This window comes from Rhipicephalus sanguineus, chromosome 5, assembly GCF_013339695.2.
Source record: "Rhipicephalus sanguineus isolate Rsan-2018 chromosome 5, BIME_Rsan_1.4, whole genome shotgun sequence".
NCBI lineage: Eukaryota > Metazoa > Arthropoda > Arachnida > Ixodida > Ixodidae > Rhipicephalus > Rhipicephalus sanguineus.
The window spans coordinates 144,356,925-144,382,785 of NC_051180.1; the positions used below are offsets into that span (position 1 = coordinate 144,356,925).

Sequence of the window (25,861 nt, forward strand, 5' to 3'; positions counted from 1 at the left end):
TAGTTAGATGCGCAGAAGCAGTCAAGGAAAGGGTGAGAGGCGACAAACGAGTTTTAATAGGGAAGTTCCCGGAACATAGGCTGGGATCAGTGATGAGACAAGCTAGCGCAAAACTCGCAACTAAGTCTAATGGACGTAACCTTGTGATAATCGCGGGAGGTCTAAACGACGTCTTGAGTAACGAATCAGCCGAACTAGCTATCACATTGGCGAAAGGGGTCGATGACATGCGCGCCATTTCCCCTCAGGTGCAGATAGTGGTATGCACAATACCGGAGGTACCGGTGCGTGATGGCAACCTGCAAAGAGCGGTTGTCGACGCAAACAAAGAGATATGGCAGATGAGTCGAGAGAAAGGCATCGAGGTAGTGTAAATAAACAGATAGGTGTACAGGTGGGGTGGTTTTCGAAGAGACGGAATACACTTCGATACGCTTGGTCATGAGGTGGGTTGGCGACTTGCAGGACGCGCAGTAGCTTTTTGGGGAGCACGCGGGCCCTTCGGTGCCTAGGGTAGCTTTTAATGAGGAAAACAACCAGGGGGACTCTTTGACAGGCAGTATAGCGAAAAACCAGAGCAAAGGTAAAAAGGGAGAAGGCGCGTGTTGCAATTAGTTACGTTCAGATGCAGGGTGGCAGAAAAAAGGCAAAATGGTTAGAGATTGAGGAACAGTTAAATAGGGAACAGATAGGTGTTTATGCGGTTACAGAAACACACCTTAGAGACTTGGAAGAGCCACCACATATTGACAATTATATTTGGGAAGGATGTAACAGGATCACATCAGAAAGGAGAGGTGGGGGTGTTGGAATGCTAATTCATAGCAGAACAAAATGGGATAGAGTGAAAGAAACGTGTTCAGAGCACATATGTGTTTCGGGCACAGTAGGTGGAAAGAAAACGTGGCTAGGTGTAGCTTACTTGTGGACGGGGAATAACTGCAGAGAAAAGAATCTGGAGATAGTGAAATGCATAAGCACCGATATTAAAGAATTTGGTGATGATGCCGACATAATCCTTCTAGGGGACATGAACGCTCACATTCATGACCTTGACGGATATTCAGACACCAATGGCAAGTTATTACTAGATCTTTGCGAGCAACATAGTCTTGAGCTAGTTAACGTGGGGCCTAAGTGTGAGGGGCAGATCACGTGGGAAGTCGGACACAGGCAATCGAGCATTGATTATTGTCTCATGACAGAAGGAATATATGACAAACTTAGAGAGATGAGAATAGACGAGGAAGGCATTAACAGCTTGGGTAGTGATCATAAACGTATAATATTACAAATGGGATATAAAACTGAAAATAAGAACATAGAATCAAAGTTTGGCAGCTTGTATCTAAACGACAGACAAATAACAAATATAGCAGCAAGAGTCGACGAAAAAGTAGACGAACTACCAGGCAAAGACTGGAAGTATGGTAGGCTGCTACATGTAATCACGAAAGAAATGGAAAAAGAGAAGAGAACTATTTGTTGGAAAGGAAAGAGAAAGCCAAAAAGTTGGTTGAACAAAGAAATCCGGGAGGCGATCGAGAAGCGACGTGAGGCATCACGGGAACACAGACAGGCAAAAAAGGAGAAGCGGCCACAGGCCACAGGAAGTCAACCAAATATGGGAAATATATTTAGAGCAAAAATACATTGTGCAATAATTAGTCGAGGCAAAAATTAAAGGTGAAAGTGAATGCTGGATGACCGAGATTCGCGAAAAGAAGAAGGCCGCGCCTAGGATATTTTGGAGCCACCTAAAAGCGCTGGGTAGGAAGTCTGTCACAATGCAACAACATATGGTAGATGAAGGAGGAAATCAATTGGAAGGGTATGAAGCGCTAGGTTACATCCGAAAGATAACAGCCGATTCGTTTAAAAAGGTCGCCCAGGGATTCCCCCGGTGAGTAAAAGTACGCAAAGGAGTGCAACCGACGAAGATGTAGTACTAGAGAATTTCAATTGGAAGAAGGCCGAAGGAAAAATTCCTAAGCGCACTACTCCGGGCTTAGATGGGGTTCCCGTCAGCCTCATTAACGAACTCGGATATAACACTAAAGAAGCACTGCTGAAAGTCGTAGAAAAGTGCTTACAGGAGAGGGAAATACCAGGCAGTTGGCGAAAAAGTAGAATGAACTTAATCTATAAAGGCAAGGGAGAAAAGGATAGCATTCGCTCGTATAGACCACTAATAGGGGTGTGCGAATATTCGAAAACTGCGAATAACGAATCCAATACTGTTCTATTCGATTGGGCACTCGAATCGAATAGTGCATATTCGAAATACCGAATAATTTTCGAATAGTTTTCGAATAATTTTCGAGTAATCAGCGCCTACGACAAATCACCAAAGGAACGAAACAATGAAACATCGAGAGGTGATTTTTCTTGTTTAATTCGCTAAGATGCATGTAGCTGTAGTTTTTACGAGAATATGGGCGCCATATTGATCACCAGGTGGAGCCTCTTTTGCTTAACATTCCAGTGCCTCCAAAGCGTAGAAGCGAAAGAGTCATAAATCCGCTATCATCATTATCATCATCATAAGAGCGGTGGTTTTGTTTGCCGTGCTCTTAGCCATACATCGCAGTCGTCTCTCACGTGTTCTTGTAAGAGCGCTTTCGCGCTATACTCTCTTTTTCACCGTAACGCGAAGCGCCATTGTTCATTTGTGTTGTTTTGGCGGACATAGCGCTCGCTAATTGCGTTCAAGTTGCTGCTTCGCACCGTGGCGCACCATGAGTAGCGAACAAGAGACGACCCCGAGGAAGCAACGAAGTTCAGTGTGGAGCTTTTTTGACCGAACTGGGACTGGATCGTCAAAGTGTCGCACTCGTGGCTGCGTTTTGAAGACACTGACCAACATTACCACGCCGTCGACAAACCACTTGAAGCGCCATCCAGCTGTCCACAAAGAGTATAGCAGTCGCATCGCAGCCACCACAACGACGCCGGCATCAAAAAATACCGGTAGTAGGCAAACGACGGGTATATGCACAGGTTTTCTTCCCCAGCTCAGCGCCAACAGTACCCGCTCCCGGGAGCTCACCATGAGAATTGGCTCATTTATTGCGTCTGGTCTGCACAGTTTTTCTATAGTGGAAGAACGAGGCTTTATTTCACTCATGAAGTGCGCAGTTCCGAATTTCACAGTTCCTAGCCGCACAACGTTTTCCCGGAGTGTCGTGCCAGAATTGTACTCTGCCACAGACATGCCGTGTACGAGAAGTTGCAAAGCATCTTGAAGACTTGCGCGGCATCCATTGCAATTACGACGGATGGGTGGACATCACGCGCCGGGGACAGTTTTGTAGCTGTGACTTGTCATGTACTTAGCGAGGAATTTGAGCCACATAACTTCGTGCTTGCGTGCCGGTCGCTCCGTGAGAGCCACACAGCAAGCAACTTGCGTTCCCTGCTTCAAGGAATTTTCATGGACTGGGGTATCAGTGGCATAAGCGTGCGCAGGGTTGCCCTTCAAGGGGGGCGAAGGTTCGTCGCAGCGCCCCCCTCCCTATTATGTCAATGTATGCGGCTGCCTTTGCGCCCCCCCTATCGCCCCCCCTACAATGTATAGGGCTGACTTTGCGCCCCCCCTTCTCGCCCCCTTTGCCCCCCCCTGCGCACGCCTATGATCAGTGACATCCTTCGTTGTCACTGACAACGCGAGAAATTTTGTTTCCGCTATTCAGCAGGCTCCGTGGGTTCGCATTTCATGCTTCGCACATACTCTACAACTTTGTGTTGAAGATGCCAAGAAAGAAACTATTGGCTTCGCCAACATGTGTGCCAAAGCGCGTACCATCGTCGGCTACTACAAGCGGAGCAGCACTGAGAAGGCGAGACTGCAGGAAATACAGAAGCAGCTTTCCGTTGATCCTCCACTTGAGCTCGTCCAAGATGTTCCAACGCGATGGAACAGCGAATTCGCGATGCTAGCTCGTCTGCTCAAGCTGAAGACTGCCATGACGATCGACCTGACCGAAAATGATTCGGTTGAAAACTTGACAAATGGAGAATGGCATCAAGTGTCGGCCTTTGTGGCAGTTCTTCAGCCAGTGGAAGAGGCTACAACAGCTGCGTGTGCCGAGTCTTACCCGACGCTATCTTTGGTCGTGCCCCTCGTTCACTGCATGAAGCTGTTGCTTTGCGACAAAACAAGTGACTGTGATGAGTACGACATTGCGCAGAACCTTCTGAAATCGATAAAAGCTAGGTGTCCGGCTGTAAGCACTACTGCGCCCAATTGTCTTGCCACATTGCTTGATCCACGTTTCAAAGATGTATGCTACGGTGACGAAGAAAAAGTGGAAATGCGAGGTCTGGTGCATTCAGTGCTCAAAGAAATGTCTTGCCGTTCAGCAGACGTGGAGATGCCTGCAGACTGTAGTGCCAACCAAAGTGGACAAGCCAGTGAGTGTTCTCCATTGTGGAAAATTTTCAGTAGCTTGGGTGCAGGACAAAAAGAGGGTGCTGATCTATTAATGCAGGAATTGTCAGGTTATCTTGAAGCTCCGCTGCTGCCACGTCAAGACAACCCTTTTCAATGGTGGCAGAACGTAGGTAAGGCAAAGTACAAAAATCTGGTGACGGCAGCAAAGCGCTTCCTTGGTATTCCTGCAACCCAAGTGCCTTGTGAGAGGCTCTTCTCAGCCTGCTCTAATACAGTTACCAGCAGAAGAGAGTCGCTCAGTTCGAAACACGTTGAGGAACTAGTGTTCTTGCACGGGAACTACCGATATTGTCCTAAAGCGCTCTGAGAAACAGAATTGCTTTGTGACGCTTTCAGCTTGACCAGCACGAGTTTGTGTAAGTAAATTTAGCACAAGGCACATTTCGCAATACCGAAGTTCGTGGAAAATTCACACATAGCCCGTGTTATTTATCATGTGAGTAGTTTGCATTATGTAGGTGGCCTACTTGAAGTTATTTTGTTTCGAGCTATGTAAATATAAGCCCTTGCGTGTTGCTCCGTGTAATTTTATTATTACTGCTGTATACAAAATTACCTCAATATGCGTAATTGTAGTGTCTTTGTTGGTTAAATAAAATTGTCATGTGCCTTGTTAACGTTTGTGAATCTCGTTTTAAATAGAACTTGCAATCCTAGGGTGATTTTCAAAACCTAAATAAAGTTTATCTATTCCTTCCCATTCAAAAGTGCTGCCTTACTATTCGAAAACTATTCGAATAATATTCGATTCGTATTCGTATTCTATTCGGTTTCATCACTATTGGATTCGTATTCGATTCGGTTCTGAAATCCACTATTCGCACACGCTAACCATTACATCACACGCTAACCATTACAGGTTGGCGATGCAGGCAGTAAAATTAAGTTAGGAGCCTGGGTAGAACAAAATGATATTTTGGGAGAACTTCAGAATGGATTTCGAATCGACAAGCGGTTAGACGATAATCTGTTTGTTCTTACCCAGTGTATAGAAATATCGAAAATAGAAAACAGGCCCTTATACGTAGCTTATCTAGATATCACCGGGGCGCATGACAACGCTAATCAGGAAATTTTGTGGGATATATTGAAAGAAGTGGGCATAGGTGACGACTGTACACAGCTTTTGAGGGAAATATACCGAGAAAATGGGCAGGAATAAGTAGCAAGGACAGCGTTGAAATTAGCAAGGGGCTGAGACAGGGATGTCCTTTGTCCCCGCTGTTATTCATGCTGTACATGGTGAGGATGGAAAAAGCGCTAGAAGGTAGCAACATTGGATTTAATTTGTCACACAAACAGGTCGGCACGATGGTTGAGCAGAAGCTTCCAGGTCTATTTTATGCTGATGATATTGTCTTACTTGCGGACAGTCAAGATAATATACAGCGACTGGCAGATATATGCGGAAGGGAATGTGAGGCTCTAGGACTAGGATTTAGTGCAACAAAATGTGGATTGATGGTATTCAATGATCACGAAGACCATGCGGTCTTAATACAGGGCCAAAAGATAGCGAGGGTAAGCGAGTACAAGTACCTCGGAGTATGGGTAAATGAGGGGGATAGATATATGGAGGTACAAGAAAAAGCATCGGTAGCAAAGGGAAAGAGGAATGCTGCAATTATGAAGCACAGAGCTTTATGAGGATACAATAGGTACGAGGTGCTTCGAGGGCTGTGGAAAGGTGTGATGGTCCCGGGGCTTACATTTGGGAACTCAGTGGTGTGCATGAAGTCAGAGGTGCAATCAGGAATGGATGTAAATCAAAGGACGGTGGGCCGCCTCGCGTTGGGCGCTCACGGGAAGACGACAAATGAGGCTGTAAAGGGTGATAAGGGATGGACAGGCTTTGAAGTGAGGGAAGCTCAGAGCAAAATGAGATTCGAAGAGAGGCTGAGGAAAATGAAGGAGGGTAGATGGGCAGAGAAGGTTTTCAGGTATCTGTATAGAAAAAGCGTTGACACGCAGTGGAGAAAAAGAACTAGGAAGCTCACTAGTAAATATACGGCTAGCAGTGCGGCGATATGGCAACAAGGAGCATTAAAGGGGTCATGAACCACTTTTCCAAGTAATGATCTAATGACCTTAGTATCATAGTTTACTGCCTCCCGAATCGATTTCCGCAAAAATTTCTCGAATCCGTCAAGAATCAGCGGAGTTACGGGGGTTTGGCGCACGCTCCCAGCGCTTTCTCTCTTTTCTCGTGCCGACGAGCGCACTCGAAGCTAGACAGGGAGGGATGACACGGGGGAAAGAAGTTACGTCAGTGCGCGTCATGAAACGCGATCGCTCTCCCGCTGTGATTCGCTTGCGCGAGTGCGGCTACCGTGTATTGAGGAGTGCGGCGCCAGCAAGTGGCGGCACCCCGCGGCAAGAAGCGCATCTGATCCGAACGACGCTCTCGATTTACGTCGGCTATCGGCCAATAAGCATGCTATGTCTCGTGCGACGTAAACTGCCAGACGCCCCGCCCACCGACGAGAGTGAGAACCGGCCTCTGTTTGAAAAGAGGGCGCCTGGGGAAACGGCAACTTCGCGCTCCGCTTGTGGCCTTTACGCGGCGCGCACGACTGTAGTATTTGGCAGAGCAGTTCATAGCCGTGTCAGCTTTCCGCAGGATGTGTTTTACAGCGAAAGCTGTTATGAGATCATTTCACCGGCCGTTTTTGGCGCCGTAGTTGTCCGCCGCCGCCGCCGCCGCTGCCGCCGCCGCCGCCGCCGGTGTCCGTAACCAGTATCGCTCGAAATAAGAAAAAAAACTAAATAAGAAAAAAATTCCAGGATGGAACGAGGTTCGAACCTGGGTCCTCTGCGTGGGAGCCCAGTATTCAACCTCTGAGCCATGCCGGTGCTTGAAACTGCTTTGCTAAAAGGTCCTATACAGGCTTCATGTCGGGAAGGAACCACATTAGCATATGCAATATAGCGTGGTAGAAGAGTAAAATAAGCACCAAGCGTAGCACAACGCGAATTCTGTAACCAGGCGTCACACAATGCGAATTGCGCAACGAGCAGGCTGTTGAATGCTTCCAACCCATTACAAAGGACCCTGCCATAATTCTTCATCATCAGGCACAGCATCAACAAAGTGCGCATAATGCCTTACATGGGTTTAGCAGGTACCAACGGCTCTCCGTAGAATGAAAAAATGGCAGAGTGCCTGCTGGCCTACTTCTCAAAAATTACAATTATTTATAGCGTAGTGGGTTCCTCGCAAGTGCACTTGGATTGGTTGCCAAGGAAGCCCATAAGCGCATGATACACTTCCTCTGGGTCTCAGTAAAATTACAATGATTTATCGCGTAGTGGGTTCTTCGCAAGGGCACTTGTATTGGTTGCCAAGGAAGCCCATAAGCGTATGATCCATTTCCTCGGGGTCTCAGTAAAGCTCTTCGCCCCCCCCCCCCCGTCTCTTTCCCACGTCAACGTATGTTATACAGCATGACGGGAGAGGGAAATAGCGACCGGGCGTCACCCAATGCAAATTACATACCTGGTGGGCCGTTTAAAGATTCCAACCCATTACAAAGGGCTGAGCCATAATTATTCATCGTCATCAGTCGTCGCGTGAACAAAGTGCACATAATGCCTTACAGACGTGTAGCTGGTGCCTCGCTTCTCCGCAGAATGAAGAATAATGGCTTAGTAGGTGCTTACAAACTTCACAAAAATTGTGATTTATGGCGTAGTGGGTACCTTTCTAGTGTACTTGTATTGTAGCCCCAAGAGAGCTTAACGGGCTCTAGAAACGCCGCTCTTCCAGCTTTCGCTGTGACTGTGCTGCGGTTTTAGCGCAGGCCTGGCGTTTTTTTCAACAAGCCCAAGGGGTGCTTCATGACCCCTTTAAGCGGAAGGTCAGACAGGCGGAGAGGACTTATTGGATGACAGCGATGGAAAAGAAGCCGGCTCTGAGTAACTACCGAAAGGGGGAAAAAATGAAATAAGAAGGGAAAGGTTTTATGATAATTCAAGGGGAAGCGCTTTACTGTTTGAAGCAAGGTCGGGCTGCCTTAAAACGCGTAGTTATAAAGCGAGATTCAGTAACGAAGAAGAACAATGTACATGCTGCGGGGGAACTAAGGAAACGATGGAACATGTACTGATTGAATGTGGCGATATTCACCCAGATGTACGTACGTGTGGGCACAAGTCTACATGAAGCCTTGGGTTTTAGGGACAACAATGGAATGCTGAACACGTCCGCGATAGAAATAAGTAAGAGAAGGTTAGAGTATTGGTGGCAGAAAAGTAGACATAAAGTACAAAATAAATAATGGGGAAAAATAAGGTCATTCTGCCTTAAAAGGACACTAAAGAGCAAAACGATTTTTCTCGCATTAGTAAAGTGGTCTTCCACGATACCAAAAACACCACGCTTGCTGCCAGAAGACGCTTAATGAACGAGAAAACGCGCAAACAGAAAATACAGGTGGCGACGCCACCTTGGAATTCCCGCACCATTTGCCGTGACGTCACATATTTTTGACGGCGCCTGCTTGGGCCTAAGTAGTTCCTAATTGGTTAAATCGAAGTACATTGTCCTCTGAGGGGGCCAGAGACTTGATAAAACGAGTTTGTGGAAATGTCGTCAAGCCAGTGGCGCCAAAATACGTTAAATGCTCTTTGAAATGTTTTACGTCACGAATTACAAAGTTCGGCGCGAAATTTAAAAATGAAACTTTGAACTTGGTTTTCTCCGCTAATAATAAACCTATGGTGGTGAAATAAACTACACAAGAGTTCTCCGAGCACACTTTATCAATCTAAACCAATTCATTGTTTCTCTTTAGTGTCCCTTTAAGAGGAAGAGAGATGGACCGTGAATTTATATTTTTTTGGTATAATAACATATATTTAACCAATGTAGATAAGGTATTAGACCAACATAAAACAAGGAATGTGCTTTTTTTCTTCTTTTCTCTTCGAACCTGGTGGCAGACATGTCACCGCCCCGTTATAAAGGGGACGCTCATAGCATCCATCCATCGATCCGTCATACACTACTATTAGGTATGCTGCCACTCCGTATGCTGATGGGCTCGCGTCGGCAAAGACATGCGGCTTGTATTCTTGTACTATTTGGTCCTTGCTGGCGTAGCATCTGATAACTTCTATAACTAGAAGCTTCTCCGCTTCAGACATGAGGTTCCTCCACTTGTGATATTCTTCTTTAGGCAGTTGGTCGTCCCACGTGACGTTCATTTTCCACAGCCTCTGCAAGCCTATCTTTGCTCGTACTGTGAACGGCGACAACAAACCTAGCGGATCAAATATCTTTGCTGTTGCTTGCAACACTGTCCTTTTGGTCATGTACGTGGTAGCTGTTAATGACTCCCACTTTTCAACGGGGAATGAAATCGTGTCCTTAGAGTGTTTCCATATCAAGCCCAGAAGCAATGTGTACCCTTTTGATAGAGTTTCTATGTGGGCTTCGTCCCTTTCGTTTTCGTCAATTTTGTTTAATCTCTCTTCATTGGATGTCAATTTTCTCAAGTTCATCGCTGCCTCTCTGAACACTTGCTTTGCCTCTTTGTACTACTTGACTGCATCATGAAGCGTTGCTGCCCCAAGAATGACGTCATCCACATATATCGCTTTCTGCAGTGTCCTTGTCGTATCCAGAAACCGGTGAGCCACTTGTTTCAAATGGTGCTTTATTGTAGCTGCCAGAAGAAATGTGCTCGGTGTTGTGCCGAACGTTACTCTTGTCATTCGCCATGTTTGCACTTAATTCAGTAGCTTTCCCTCTGAGTGATGCTTCCACCACAGAAATCTCATCGCATATCTATCCTCTTCGCGTATAGAAATTTGTAGAAATGTCTTTTCTACATCTCCTACTAATGCCGCTTTTTTTTCGAAAGTTTATCAACAGCGACAGCATGTCCCCATTCAAATTTGGTCCTGCCTCCAGATTGTCGTTTAAGGACATGCCTTTTTGAGAGTGTGACGAGGCGTCAAACACTACTCGAACTTAGAATAACACAGAGCTGAGCTAGTTGGTAAGTATTCATTCTAAAAAGACAGGGCGTGCAAACACGGACACAAGAAAGAAGTCAGGACACCACAAACGCGTTTGTGGTGTCCTGATTTCTTTCTTGTGTCCGTGTTTGCACGCCCTTTCTTTTTAGAATGACTACTCGAACCTTCGTCGTGGCTCGGTCCTCTCTAATGACCGCATGATGTGGCATGTAATAACAAAGTGCATTTCTCGGTTCTGATGACTCTTGAACCTCTTTGCGACTCCCAATTTCATATACTCTGTTATAGCTTTGTCATAATGACTCAGCACGTCTTCATCTTTCTTCAGCCTTTTAGTCAGTTGCTGTAGTCGTTTCATTGCATTTTCCTTGTTGCGTTCCAAATTGACGCTCTGTTTCCATGCCAAGCTTACTTGATAGCCACCGTTCTGTTGCACTATATTTTGCTTGAATTCTTGGACGATTTAATCTCCTGTGGCATCCAAACTGTTCATTGTGATCCCCATCCCCTTTCCTGTCGCAATACCTTCGCACCTATTTCTTTCGCTAATCCGGCTTCAATGAATGAACGCTGACTTCCGCTGTCTAATAGAACTCCAGGTCCCAAAATTTTTGTAGTTCTTGCTTAAGTTCTGTTTCTGAAGTTTCAACCTTCAGAACCATGACTGCTTGATTTTGGGTCAATCTTGTCTTGCTTTGCTCCGACGGACCTTGCAGAACCCAGCTCAGTGTTGCAAATCAGTTCTGCGGAATCCCGCAAGGTGGCGGAAGGGGTTAAGAAAGGGAAAATAGACAACCACCCATTTGTAGCACTGAAGCCACAAGGAAATCCATACGGATTTCTCAGAAATAAAACCTCTTAGTTGCCGGAAAATTCGTCCTGGTCCGGGGATCGAACCCGGGACCAACGCCTAACCGGGGCGGTCGCTCTACCAATTGAGCTAACCAGGAAGCTAGCAATTGGCAGCGCGAGGGCGAATTCATCGACAACTCTTTCCTTGTGGCTTCGTGCTACAAATTGGTGGTTGTCTATTTTCCCTTTCTTAACCAGCTCAGTGTTGTCTGGACAGCCATCAGTCGGCCCTCGATCCTTCGGGTTCTACCAGTGAAGGACTCCCAATAATAATCTGAGCCGATGAGCAGTCCCTACGGAGTCTGTTGCTGTTGTCTCGGTCCCTGTCATCAGCCACTGGACATCTTTAGTTGCTTCATTTTGTCGCTGAGTTTCTGACTTGGAGCGGGTATACAACTGTGCGAGATGACGTCGACTTGTAACGCTTCGATCACTGTTGTCCTTTGTGTTTCTCGTTGCGCTATAGTCAATAGCACCACGTTCATTAGCTTGACCCTTTCGTCTCCTCCGAATGAACCAATCGTCAGCCTTTCTTGTCGCAGTACCTTCGCACCTATTTCTTTCGCTAATCCGGCTTCAATGAATGAACGCTGACTTTCGCTGTCTAATAGCAAACGGTAATGTCTGCCACATTTTTCTCATTCTATGCATGCTACAGCCGTCTGCAACAGCACGAAATTATGCTTCATATTTTCAGTAGCGTGTAGCGTGGATGTCGTCGCTTTGGCTTGCGTTGTTGTTAAGAGCTCTGCCCTTGCTTTCTGCCCAGTTCTACACACTGGCGTAGCATGCCGTCCCTTGCATTTCTTGGATTTCACTTGGGCTTTGCAAATACGCGTAGTGTGGTTTGGTCTCATGCATCTGAAGCATGCTCTATTTTCAGTAAGTATAGATTTCCTTTCATCCATTGGAATGCTCCGACGGCAGTCTTCAGTTACATAGCTTTTCTGCTTACAGAATAAGCAGCTTCTGTCAGCTGAGCTATAAAACCTTGAAGTTTTGCGTATCTGTCGGCCGTTATCCCGTTGTTTTGCCGTTACTATCTCTTGTTCACGTTGCGTTTCTGCCCGAAAAGCTGCTTGCTCTCTCAAGAATAACATAAACCTGTTCAGCTTTTCTTAACATGATTTTCCTGTTGAATTGCTATTGGCACCGTCTTCCGAAACTGTGCTGCTTGTCATAGCTTCCTTTGACTTAAACTGCACTGATAATTCTGGTGGAATTGCTCTTTTCAGCACTGGCAACAACATCGGCGCGTAGCTTTCGGTTTCCACTTTTAGTGATTTAAGTGCCGATATGTTCACTTGCACTCTCTGCACTAGCCTATTCAAGTCATCGGTATCTTGAGCAGACCTCACTCTCTCTAAACTCAAAAGCTCCTTCATATGCATCTCAATGGATTACTCACGATTTCCGAATGTTGTTTTCAGTATTTTGATTGCTTCGTCGTAATTATCCTCTGCCGAGTACTGCCGCCCTTCAATAGCAGCCGCCGCCTTTCCGGTTAGCGATGCTATCAAGTAATTGAAGTTCTGTCCCTTGCTCATGTTCGGTCTCAGGTGAACTGCCGACTCGTATTGCGCCCAAAATCGGTTTCACTCCAAAGCTTTCCCGCCGAACTTTATCATTTCAATCTTTGGTAGCTTAACAAGCTCCGTCGCATCCTGTACAGCACTTGATGACGTCGCCTGCCTTGCCCTATCATTTGCATTCGATTGTGCTGGCTCTCGAAGTCTGAATTCTATTTTAGACAAGATCGTCGTTATTTTCATGTCATACTCTATTACTCTTTCGAATTCAGCTTCGGCACACTCTTCGTTCAGAAACGTCTCCATTTGTTCGTTGGCGCTCTTCAGGCTGTCGCTTATTTCTTTAATCTGCGCCTGCGTTGTTAGCAACTGCTCCCGGTTAGCTCCATCATTAATTTGCTGCTCGGCAGCGTTGATTAGCTGCGTGATCTGAGAGCGAAGCACTTTCCTTTTCTTCGTTATGACTTCCTTGCTCATTTCTCGGCAGGTAACAATGACGCCTTACTTGTCAGTCATCCGTTTCGATGCGTATGCTGTCCACCGTGGTCTCGTACGTCGCTCGATCCAGGTCGCTCCTCTGCTCCTCCGCCGTTTTCTTCGCTGCTGCTCCGTAGCAGGTGGAACTTTCTTGACGGCGAGGAGGCAGTATGCTGGTTCACGGCACCATTGATAAGACGATCGAGACCAGTGACTGCTTCTAACCAAAACGGTTTATTAGAAGAAGTGAAGTAGCACGCGCTCGCGCGAAGGAGAAGTCTTCTTTTCCTTCTTCTGGCGTCTTGATGATGATATTGACACAAGATGATTTCAAACTACGCGCGCTGGCCGAGCCCTACGCCCTCTGAAGTGTTTGCGGCATACGTGCGAGCCAAAGCAAAAGTGTGGTGGAGAGCACGTGCCTGCAACCCAGGGAATAGCCGCTGCGCGCGACCCACGCGGAACACAAGAAAACGAGAAGAAGAAGAGGACTGTTCTTGGGACTGCTAGACTTCCTTTTAGTTGTTTCCTTCTCGGGCACAAGTTCGCCCCAACTAGTTTGGTTTATTAAAAGTGTATTCTTGCACTGTGCGTTACAAATCTGGTGGAGGAGCTGGGTATGATGCCAAGTCCTTCTCGAGTGAGAGAACGCAGTCTAGAACCACAGCGACTCGGACTCAACGAGCTGACTCCCGTTCATCACCTCTGCAGTCGACGCCTACGTGGTGAGGATCCTGAATTTGCACCTTTGTCGAATTCCCTTAGAGTCTCAACGGCTGTGAACGGAGACGCGACCGACATGGCAGCTCAGGTTTCGCCAGCTAACATTGTAGTTAATCAGCCAATGGTGCCAAAGCATTTCCACGGCGACAGCTTCGAGGACTCAGAAGACTGGCTTGAACGCTTTGAACGCGTCACAAAGGCTGTAGTGTGCACGTATCACACAGGAGTACGGCCACTAGCGTGGGTTCGGACTTAGCAAGCCACAGGGCCGCGTTTGCCGTCGCCTCGCGTGAACTAGCGCGCCGCTGCACACGTACGTTCGAGCGCAAAGGCGCCGAGCGCAACGCGGCAAGCACACAGTACTGCTCTCGAGATCCGCAACACTTTATTGCATGCGGCAACACCACAAAGTACAACGCCCGCTACCAAAGGCGGCGGGAGAAGCAAAACAGGCTTAACCACGCCACGGGCGAAAGTACAACACAATGGGTGCCGCGAGCACGTCTCCGCGGGCAAAAGGGCTCACGGCGACACGCCGCTGAGGGAAACGGTCGCTCGTGACTATGCTGCGTACTCTCAGGATCCGCGACCACAGGGCCCGATCGCTCGAGCAAGGGCAAACTCCGCTCGCGTTGGCTTCGAGAGGTACGGCTTCGGCGTAGTAAGACCACGCGCGAATGCACCGCACCGCTCTTCAGCCTAGCGTTAGGAAAAGGACAACGTAAGGTAAGCGCTCGCCGCTGGCGCAAGGCACCGTTAGCGAACTCCGTCCGAGCGAGCCCAAACAAAGGAGCCGACGGACGGGAAAGAAAATACGTGCTTACCCTACGATGTCCAGAGAGAGTCTCCCCCTTCCGCCGCGCGAAACGTCTCGCGAGACGCGAAACTAGAGCGCAGCGCCACCGTCGAGGTCTGACGCCGGGAGAAGGAGGTTAACGTCACTCCCCCGCTCGCCCAGCGCCGTAAGACGGCGGAGGAAGGGAGTGTCATATGATCGGACGCGAGAATGGCAGAAATAGGCGAAAAACCCGCGCAATGGCGACGGGCAAGCCTCAATCCCCACACGGCTAACGGATACGAGGCAGATCGCAAACTTGGAAGCGTTTACTTCGCATTGGAAGATAGCGCTCGAACGTGGTACGGAAACCACGAAGCTGCTTTCCTGTCATGGGATGACTTTCTACGGGAGCTGCTCGCTGCTTTCCCGAATACAGACCGCAGAGAGAGAGCCGAAGCTGCCCTCCAAACAAGAAGCCAGCGCAACAACGAAAGCGTGGCGATGTATATGGAAGACACGTCTCGCCTATTCCGCCGAGCAGATCCAAATATGAGCGAAGACAAGAAACTGCGTCATCTGATGCGAGGCGTAAAGCATGAACTCTTTGCTGGGCTGGTTCGGAGCCCGCCTCGCACCGTCGCTGAGTTCCGTTCCGAGGCGGCTACAATGGAAAGGACGCTACAACAGCGAGCGAGGATATGCAACCGAGACATGAACATCACGTCTCTGGACTTTATGCCACCAGTCTATGGAAACAGCATGGAAGCACTACGGGAGCTAGTACGGTCTGTTGTACGAGAGAGCTTCAGAAGCAGCGGCTTGACCAGAACGCTCCGATGATTTCGTCCCTGGCTGACGTGATCCGCGAGGAGGTTAGGCAGGTGGTACGGGACCCTCAGCTAAACACACAGCCATAATTGCCACTGCAACAGCAACTGAGAATGTCCTATGCCGATGCGCTACTGCGAGGACCTCCCGGACGTGTCGATGTCGTAGCCGCCAGCCCTCTGCAGCACCCGATGTCGCCAAGCACACTGCAGCCACCACCGAGAGGAGACTTGGGAAGAGCGATGTGTGGCGTACTCCCGACAAAATGCCACTTTGTTACCACTGCGGGGAGGCTGGCCATATCTACCGAATGTGCCAATATCGCCAGGCAGGACTTCGTGCTTTTTCCGTAAATGCACCTCGACCACGAAATGGTGAGCGTCCCTTCGAAATCGAGGAATACCTGTCGAGTCGTCAAAGCTCACGTGGCTTTCAACAACACCAACCTCTAGCAACGACGATGGAAAGGTATCGGTCGCCGAGCCCCCGCTTTTCAGCAAGCTCTCCAAGGCGTCGTTCACCAAGCCCGCGTCGGGAAAACTAGAGCCAGCGACCTGTGGAGGCAAGGCCGCTGTCGACGCTGATGCAGAAGAACCTCCATCGCTGACTCTGAACGACGACGACCGACTCAGAAATCGGTGTTTTGATAGTGACGTTGCTTCGGATTTACGTGTGCTCGTTGATGGCTACGAAGTCATCGCGCTGGTAGATACAGGCGCAGATTATTCAGTAATAAGTAGCGAGCTTTCTAAAATACTGAAGAAAGTTCTCACTCCTTGGAAGGGACCACAAGTTCGTACAGCAGGAGGGCACCTCATCGACCCGACAGGGATATGCGCCGCAAGAATCGGAATTCGAGGTTTCACGTACGTCGCCAGCTTTATTGTGCTGACCGAATGCTCAAGAGACCTGATTATCGGCATGGATTTCTTACGAGCTAACGGCGCTGTGATCAACTTGCGAGAATCTCGTGTGTCATTCTCGACGAGGAACGCTATCGCTACCTTCGGCACTGAAGAAAACGTATATGACCTTTGTATTGTGGATGACGACGTCATGGTACCGCCGAGATCGAGCATATCTGTCGCAGTAACCAACAGGGCATTCAGTGACTTCGAAGGATTTGCTGATAGCAACACCGCACCGATACTTCAAAAAGGGGTCTGCATGGCACGAGGTCTTGTTCAGCTACGTGAGGGATGTACCAATGTTCTCCTTACCAACTTTGGAAATGAGGTGCAACACATTGCAAAGGGAACCGTCATCGCCAGTCTGAATGATTTCATCCAAGTTACGGAGCTGCATACTTCTGAAACCACGGAATCTGATTTACAAGACGTGGACTCTGTCCTTGCTGCCATCGACATCGAACCAGGACTACTACCTAGTCAAAAAGAGCTAATAGAGGGCCTTGTAGGGGAATTCGCCAAATGTTTCGCCAAATGTCATCTAAAGTCCGACGTACACCTATCGCCAAACATCGCATCATTGCCGACGAGTCCGTGAGGCCTATATACCAGCATCCCTACCGAGCGTCACCAAAAGAACGAGAAGCTATCGGTAATCAGGTTAAAGAAATGCTCAAGGACGACGTGATCCAGCCGTCAGCAAGTCCCTGGGCGTCGCCTGTTGTGCTTGTGAAGAAAAAAGACCAGACTTTACGTTTCTACATTGATGACCGGAAACTGAACGCCGTCACAAAACGGGATGTTTATCCGCTTCCAAGAATCGATGACACTTTGGATAGGCTACGAGATGCCAAGTACTTTTCCTCACTGGACCTTAAAAGTGGATATTGGCAGATAGAAGTTGACGAAAGAGATCGCGAAAAGACGGCGTTTGTGACCCCGGACGGTTTATACGAGTTCAAGGTACTTCCCTTTGGTCTTTGTTCAGCTCCCGCCATATTCTAGCGAATGATGGACACAGTGCTCTCCGGTCTGAAATGGCAGTCTTGCCTGGTTTATCTTGACGACGTTGTAGTCTTCTCTGCCACCTTCGAGCAACACAAGGAAAGACGGCGGGCTGTGCTCACCGCTATCAAGTCAGCAGATTTGACGATAAAGCCGCAGAAGTGTCATTTCGGCTTCCGTGAGCTCCTTTTTCTCGGCCATATCATCAGTGCGGAAGGCGTCCGCCCAGACCCTGGGAAAACTGAGGCCGTGGCAAAATTTCCGGAGCCAACGAATAAAAAGGCTGTTAGGCGCTTTTTGGGTCTCTGCGCCTATTACAGAAGATTCGTCAAAAATTTTTCACGAATTGCTGAACCGCTAACGCGACTGACGAAAGAAGACACGCCTTTCGTACGGCTTGGCGAACAAGAGGATGCCTTCAACGAACTATGGAAGTGCCTTCAGAGCCATCCAGTTCTTGCGCATTTTGACGAGGAAGCAGAAACAGATATCCACACAGACGCAAGCAATTTAGGTCTCGGGGCCGTACTTATCCAATGGCAAAACGGACAAGAACGCGTCATTGCCTACGCCAGTCGCACTCTTTCGAAAGCTGAGATGAACTACTCAGCGACAGAAAAAGAATGCCTCGCCGTGATATGGGCTATCAACAAATTTCGGCCATATTTATACGGTAGGCCTTTTCGAGCTATAAGCGACCATTATTCATTATGCTGGCTGGCTAATCTAAAGGACCCATGTGGACGGTTTGCAAGATGGAGCCTGCGATTGCAGGAATACGATGTCACGGTTGTGTATAAGTCCGGTCGCAAGCACAGTGATGCTGATTGCTTGTCACGTGCTCCGATTCAACCCGCTGCCTCTACTTCCACCGAGGACGGACAGGGTTTTGCATTCTTGGGACCTGTGACAACATCAGAGATGGCACATCATCAGAAATCCGACCCGGAACTACTCCTACTTATAAAGGCGTTTATTGACGGCACTAGTCGACGAAACACAACGGCGACAGTCAAGACAGAGCGCGGACTCTGAGCGCGAAGAGCGTGCTGTCAGAGAAGAGCCGAAGGGGACGACCCACTAGAAAGCGCTCGAGAAGGCGACCCATTACAAACTTCGAACGCTTCGCTACAAGTACCCCGGGTACGAAAAAGGGGGCCGCCTGGCGACCTAACTGCTTGTCACTATGAGCGGGTCATGATAGGGCTTCAGGCGCTCCACGTTGACAATGTCGCGCCCTCGACGACGCATGTCCGAAGATGGTTCAATAGGCTCGATCAGGTAGTTGACCGGGGATGTGCGTTCGACTACACGGTAGGGGCCGTCGTACTTGGGCAGCAGTTTGGAAGAGAGGTCAGGTGCAGTGGTAGGGACTGAGAGCCATACGAGTGCACCAGGGCGGAACGTGGGCGCAGAAGTGGTGGTGTCACCGCGAATGCTCTTTTGCCGCTCTTGGTCATGCGTAGTAAACGTCTTGGCAAGCTCCCGACACTCCTCAGCAAGTCTGGCTGTGGCAGAAATAGGCGCACACTCAGACGGATCCGGCTTGTATGGAAGGATTGTGTCGATTGTGTGCGACGGGTGTCTGCCGTACAATAAGAAAAAGGGGGAGAAACCAGTAGTGCTCTGAGGGGCGGTATTATAGGCGTAGGTGACGAAAGGCAGAATGGCATCCCAATTGGTGTGATCGGCGGCGACGTACATCGAGAGCATGTCGCCGAGCGTGCGGTTAAAGCGTTCGGTGAGGCCATTCGTCTGCGGGTGGTAAGCAGTAGTTTTCCGGTGAACAACGTTGCACTCTTTCAGGATGGCTTCGACGACTTCCGACAAGAAGACACGACCTCGATCGCTGAGCAGCTCCTGGGGTGGACCGTGGCTCAGCATGAATCGGTGCAGCAGGAAGGAAGCAACATCGCGCGCTGTAGCCGCTGGGAGGGCGGCAGTTTCGGCGTATCGCGTAAGGTGGTCAACAGCGACGATGGCCCAGCGGTTACCAGCCGACGTTAGAGGAAGTGGTCCATACAAGTCTATGCCAACGCGCCCGAACGGCCGGTCAGGGCAAGGCAGAGGTTGCAAAACTGCCGGCGACAGGTGCGTTGATGTTTTGCGGCGCTGACAATCGATGCAGGAGCGAACGAACTTCTGCACGTAGCGGTACATCCCTCACCAAAAGTACCGTTGGCGAATGCGGTGGTAGGTTTTCGATACCCCAGAGTGTGCACACTGCGGATCAGAGTGGAACGATTCGCATATGTCAGAACGCAGACTGCGGGGTATTACGAGTAGCCACTGGCGGCCGTCGCCGTAATTGCGTCGGTGGAGGAGGTCGTCGCGAACGGCGAAATGGTGGGCTTGACGACGCAACGCGCGAGTGGATGGTGTTGCTGATGGATCAGTCAGAAAGTCTATCAATGAGGCGATCCAGTGATTCTTGCGCTGTTCAGTAGCGATGGTGTGAATGTCGATAGAAGAAACGGCATTGTGAGACACTGTGCTATGGGTATTGTCGTCAGGCAAGGGGGAGCGCGAGAGTGCGTCGGCGTCAGCATGCTGGCGTCCATTGCGCTCCAGCACGCGTATATCGTAGTCCTGTAGGCGAAGTGCCCAGCGGGCGAGGCGACCTGAGGGATCCTTCAGTGACGACAACCAGCATAGTGCATGATGGTCGGTGATCACATCAAATGGGCGACCGTACAAATAAGGTCGGAATTTCGTAAGGGCCCAGATGATCGCCAGGCCTTCCTTTTCGGTGACGGTGTAATTGGTCTCGGCTTTAGTAAGCGTACGACTTGCATATGCCACGACATATTCAGGGAAACCTGGTTTGCGTTGCGCAAGGACAGCGCCAAGGCCAACACCGCTAGCGTCTGTGTGTACCTCTGTAGGAGCCGTAGGGTCGTAGTGGCGTAGTATGGGAGGCGACGTCAACAAACGGCGGAGCTTTTCGAAAGCGTCGTCGCACTCGGGCGACCATGAATGGAGGGGCCCGTTACTTCCGAGGAGCTTCGTCAGAGGCGATATGATAGTCGCGAAATTTCGAATGAAGCGCCGAAAGTAGGAACACAGTCGTACGAAACTGCGCAGTTCTTTGACGGACGTAGGTTTCGGGAACTCGGTCACGGCGCGAAGTTTGCCTGGATCGGGGAGAATTCCGTCCTTGGACACGACGTAGCCGAGGATTGTCAGCTGCCGTGCTGCAAATCGGCACTTCTTTAGATTCAGTTGCAGACCGGCGTCGCTCAAACGCGTCAAAACATGCCGTAGGCGTTGAAGATTGGTGGAAAAGTCCGGAGCAAAAACGACGACGTCGTCGAGGTAGCACAAGCACGTGTGCCATTTCAGGTTGCGCAGATCGGTATCCATCATGCGCTCAAAGGTGGCGGGCGCATTACACAGCCCAAACGGCATGACGTTGAATTCGTACAGGCCGTCGGGCGTGACAAAGGCGGTCTTCGGTCGAGCGTCGTCAGCCATAGGTACTTGCCAGTACCCTGAGCGCAAATCGAGAGATGAAAAGAATTCGGCGCCTTGCAGGCTGTCAATCGCATCGTCTATTCGCGGCAGTGGATACACGTCCTTACGAGTGATCTTGTTGAGTCGTCTGTAGTCGACACAGAACCGCACAGAACCGTCCTTCTTCGCAACAAGAACGACAGGAGACGCCCAAGGGCTGCTGGAGGGTCGAATAACATCGCGTCGAAGCATGTCGTCGACTTGCTCGGTGATTACACGGCGTTCTGTGGGAGATACGCGATATGGACGTTGCCGCAGTGGGAGGTGGGCGCCAGTATCGATGCCGTGCGTAACGGCCGACGTGCGGCCGAGAGACGTTTGAGCGACATCGAAAGAAGAGCGAAATTCTTCCAACAGGTCCAGAAGCTGGGAACGCTGGACCTGCGTAAGGTTGTCAGCTATGGTGGAACCAAACACGTCAGCGGGTGATGAACCAGACATCGAAACAGCACTCAGCGTACTGGAACTGCGGCCGTGCGTGTCATCGGGTTCGTCCGTAACTTGTGCGTCTTCGAGGGGTTCCACGCTGCCGAGACATTCCCCTCGCACCAACGTAACACTGTACGAGGAGGGGTTGATTACAAAAATAGAGGTGCCTCCCTGAGTGATTTGAACGGTCGCGAAAGGCACCAGCAAGCCTTTCCTCGTGCAAATACGGTCGAATGGCGAGAGGAGTGCAACGGTGTCGGATAGACTGGCGCAGTAGACGGACACCGCCGTTGACGAGTTTGCAGGCAATTTGATGTCGTCTTTGACGAGTACCTTGCTCGCAGCCGATGGACTGTCTTCCGGCGTCAAATTAGAGAATGGTGACAGCTCTATTTCGGCTGGTGCGCAATGAATGACGGCGTCGTGGCGGGAGAGAAAATCCCATCCGAGGATGACGTCGTGAGAGCAGGCAGGAATTATGATCAGTTCGACGGCGTACATAGCGTCCTTAATCATGACGCGGGCTGTGCACACCGCTGTAGGGTGAATACGTTGGGCGCTGGCTGTACGGAGGGAGAGCCCGGAAAGTGGCGTCGTCACTTTGCGCAGTATTCGGCTAAGCTTTGCGTCCATAACGGATACAGCGGCTCCAGTGTCGATAAGGGCAGATGCACGAACACCGTCTACAAACACGTCTATCACGTTCGATGGGCTTCGCTGAGGGCTTTCGCAGTTCGATCGCGTCGCAGCCCTTGCCTCGTGGACTGCGACGACTAGTTTTCCTGGTCGCGTGGGACCAGACGTGGCCGCATCGGGGACAGCGATCGGCGTCGTGGTGACGGTGAACGGCGGGTAGAGGGCGCTGGGCGAGACAGCGGTGACATAGGCTGCGGTGAATCGTAATACGGGCGGCTCGACTGGCTTGGCATGGTTGAGGCGACTTGAGGCGACTGAATGCGATTGCAATAGCGGGCGACGTGACCGGCGCAACCGCACGCAAAGCAGATGGGGCGGTTGTCGGAAGTGCGCCATCGGTTCGCCGGGGTGGGTCCCATCCATGGCCCAAGACGCTGTGGACGGGGTGGCGGCTGATAGGACTGCATGGTGGGCTGCAGTCATGGCCTAGGAATGACGTCGGCGTACGCAGCCGGCACACTCGCCTGGAAAGCCTGTGGTCTGGCGACGACTTCAGCGTAAGGATGTGGGGCAGACACAGGGATCGCTGGGGGTGGCCTGGCTACAACTTGCGCGTAACTGAGTGGCGCAAGCGCCGGAGGTGGCTGGTGGTATTCCGGCATGACCTCCGCGATTTCCTGTTCAATAGCGCGGCGTAAGGGAGGCAGCAGTGTGGTCGACGGCTGTTCAACATACTGCGACTGCGGCAAGGTCAGTAGAGAAAACTGGCGGGCAATTTCCTCGCGCACGAATGACTTGACCTCGGCGAGCAAGCCCGAGTGATCAGAAATGGCCGACAAGCCAGCGAGGTCGGCGTCGCGTGATGGAGGTCGACGGGTCAGCAACCGTTGCCGGCGCAGCTCCTCGTAGCTTTGGCAGAGCGTGATCACCTCTTTTACGGTACGAGGGTTCTTGGCGAGCAACATGGTGAAGGCATCGTCGTCGATGCCTTTCATAACGTGTCGGATCTTGTCAGACTCTGACATGGTTACATCGGCCTTCTTGCACAAGTCGACGATGTTTTCGATGTAGCTGGTAAACGACTCACCGGTCTGCTGAGCTCGTTCACGTAAACGCTGTTCGGCTTGTTTGCAGTTAACGTACGGCAGGTCGGCCAAACACGTTGATGATGGCGGTCTTGACATCAGACCACGTGAGGAAGTCGGTTGCGTGGTTGTTGTACCACAGGCTGGCCACACCCGCGAGTTAGAAATCCAGGTTGCTCAGCTTCCCTGCCTCGTCCCATTTGTTGGGTACGCTCACGCGCTCGTATATCGCGAGCCAGTCCTCCACGTCAGTGCCATCCGCGCCGGTGAATATAGGAGGGTCGCGGATGCGGGGGGAACCGGAGCATGGTGTCGGTACAGGGGGAAGCGTTTGCTGGGCGGCGTCTTGAGGCATGGTAGAGGGCACGGTACGGGATCGAAGCGCCAAGGGCATCGAACGGACCGAAGCTGGTTGGGCGGCGCAGCACTCTCCACCAAATTATAAAGGCGTTTATTGACGGCACTAGTCGACGAAACACAACGGCGACAGTCAAGACAGAGCGCGGACTCTGAGCGCGAGGAGCGTGCTGTCAGAGAAGAGCCGAAGGGGACGACCCACTAGAAAGCGCTCGAGAAGGCGACCCATTACAAACTTCCAACGCTTCGCTACATACTGATCAAGTACCTACAGGGGCAGTCTGTCGATGTTCCACGAGCTTTATCCCGCGGCTTGTCGGCGTTCGTTCTCCGAAACAACGTATTGTACAAAAGGAACTTTGAAAACAATACAGCGACATTCCTGCTCGTCGTGCCTTCACTTCTACGACCAGAGATTTTGGAGGCTTGCCACGACGATCTATCCGCAGGGCACTTAGGAGTAAGCAGGACGCTGGCACGCATCCGTACAAAATACTACTGGCCGAAGTTACTCAGCTCTGTGCAACACTATGTTAGAACTTGCCGGGACTGCCAGAGACGTAAAACCCCACCGCTGAAACCAGCAGGTCTTCTTCAACCGATAGAACCACGAGAGGCCCCATTCGCACAAGTGGGAATGGACTTACTTGGCCCATTTCCTACGTCGTCGTCGGGGAAGCGGTGGATCATAGTCGCGACCGACTATCTAATTCGATATGCCGAGACAGCGTCTCTTGTTAGAGGAACGGCCGTTGAAGTCGCCGAATGCTTCGTCATCAACATCGTACTGCGGCATGGAGCTCCTACAGTGCTGATCACGGACCGAGGAACCGCATTTACGGCCAATCTGACAAAGTCTATTATGAGATTGACGCACACCAGTCATAGGAAAACGACGGCATATCATCCACAAGCGAATGGACATACTGAACGACTGAACAGATATGTTGTCGATGTACGTGGACATAGAGCACCATACATGGGATAAAATATCACCCTATGCAACATTCGCCTATAACACCGCACTGCAAGAGACAACTCGAATGACGCCATTCCAACTTGCGTTTGGCCGGACGGTCAACACACCTTTAGATGCAATGTTACCTGTTGATGAGACGTCCGAGAATGACTATGATGTCAGCGATTATATACAAAGAGCAGAAGAAGCAAGACAGCTGGCGCGACATCGTATTCACCAACAACAGAAAGCCGACACGCATCGATATAATCTACGACGAAGAAATGTCCAGTACGCACCGGGAGACAGAGTATGGGTGTGGATTCCCGTACGCAAACGTAGCCTATCGGAAAAGCTGCTTCGCCGCTATTTAGGCCCATGCAGAGTGCTCCGCCGCCTTGGGACGTTGAACTACGAAATTATTCCACAGGGACAAGAGAGCTCATCACGACGGCGGCATCGCACAGAAATTGTGCTTGTCGTCAGGATGAAACCCTATTACGACAGACAATGAACCATCGAGGGCACAACGCTGCTGGACATTAACTGCATCCACGAAGAGGTGTTATGATTGACAGCCTGGCAACCAGCTTGTCGCGAGCATCGGGACGATGAACTCTGGAAAGGGGGCAATGACACAAGATGATTTCAAACTACGCGCGCTGGCCGAGCCCTACGCCCTCTGAAGTGTTTGCGGCATACGTCGAGCCAACGCAAGAGTGTGGCGGAGAGCACGTGCCTGCAACCCAGGGAATAGCCGCTGCGCGCGACCCACGCGGAACACAAGAAAAGGAGGAGAAGAAGAGGACTGTTCTTGGGACTGCTAGGAGACTTCCTTTTAGTTGTTTCCTTCTCGGGCATAAGTTCGCCCCAACTAGTTTGGTTTATTAAAAGTGTATTCTTGCACTGTGCGTTACAATATTTTATACTCCAAGACTGCCGTGGTTAGAACACGGTAATTAAAGACACCAGAAGAAGAGCGTGAGTACAATCCTGTACGAAAGGAACAAATTCGTCTTGCTGAAAATGTTGGCGGTAGCAATCACGGTGTAGCAAAGTACGGAGCAGTTTAGAGGCCCTGGCTGTCGTATGCTGTCGTCCGCTGTCATCTCATGTCATCGCTTGGCGTCATGCAGGCAAAACAATGTATAGCGTAGCCATGTAGGGCATAGCGATGTGTAGTATAGTATAGCATGGGGGCGGGAAAGGGTCTTGAGGGTGAGGAGGAGTGATGGGAGGGAGAAGAAGAGGAAGAGGGGGGAGGGAGATGGTAAAGTAAAAGTTGGGCGAGTTGGTATTTGTTCACACAACGAAAAGACTGAGAGGCGCGTCGTCCCGTGTACTTCTT

General features: G+C 50.2%; 1 non-coding gene across 1 annotated transcript; it reads right to left on the reverse strand.

The window, feature by feature from the left end:
* Nucleotides 1–11,311: 11,311 nt before the first annotated feature.
* Trnat-ggu (transfer RNA threonine (anticodon GGU)) lies at nucleotides 11,312–11,385 on the reverse strand. The gene has a single exon. It is a non-coding gene; the product is annotated as a tRNA-Thr (tRNA).
* Nucleotides 11,386–25,861: the final 14,476 nt, after the last annotated feature.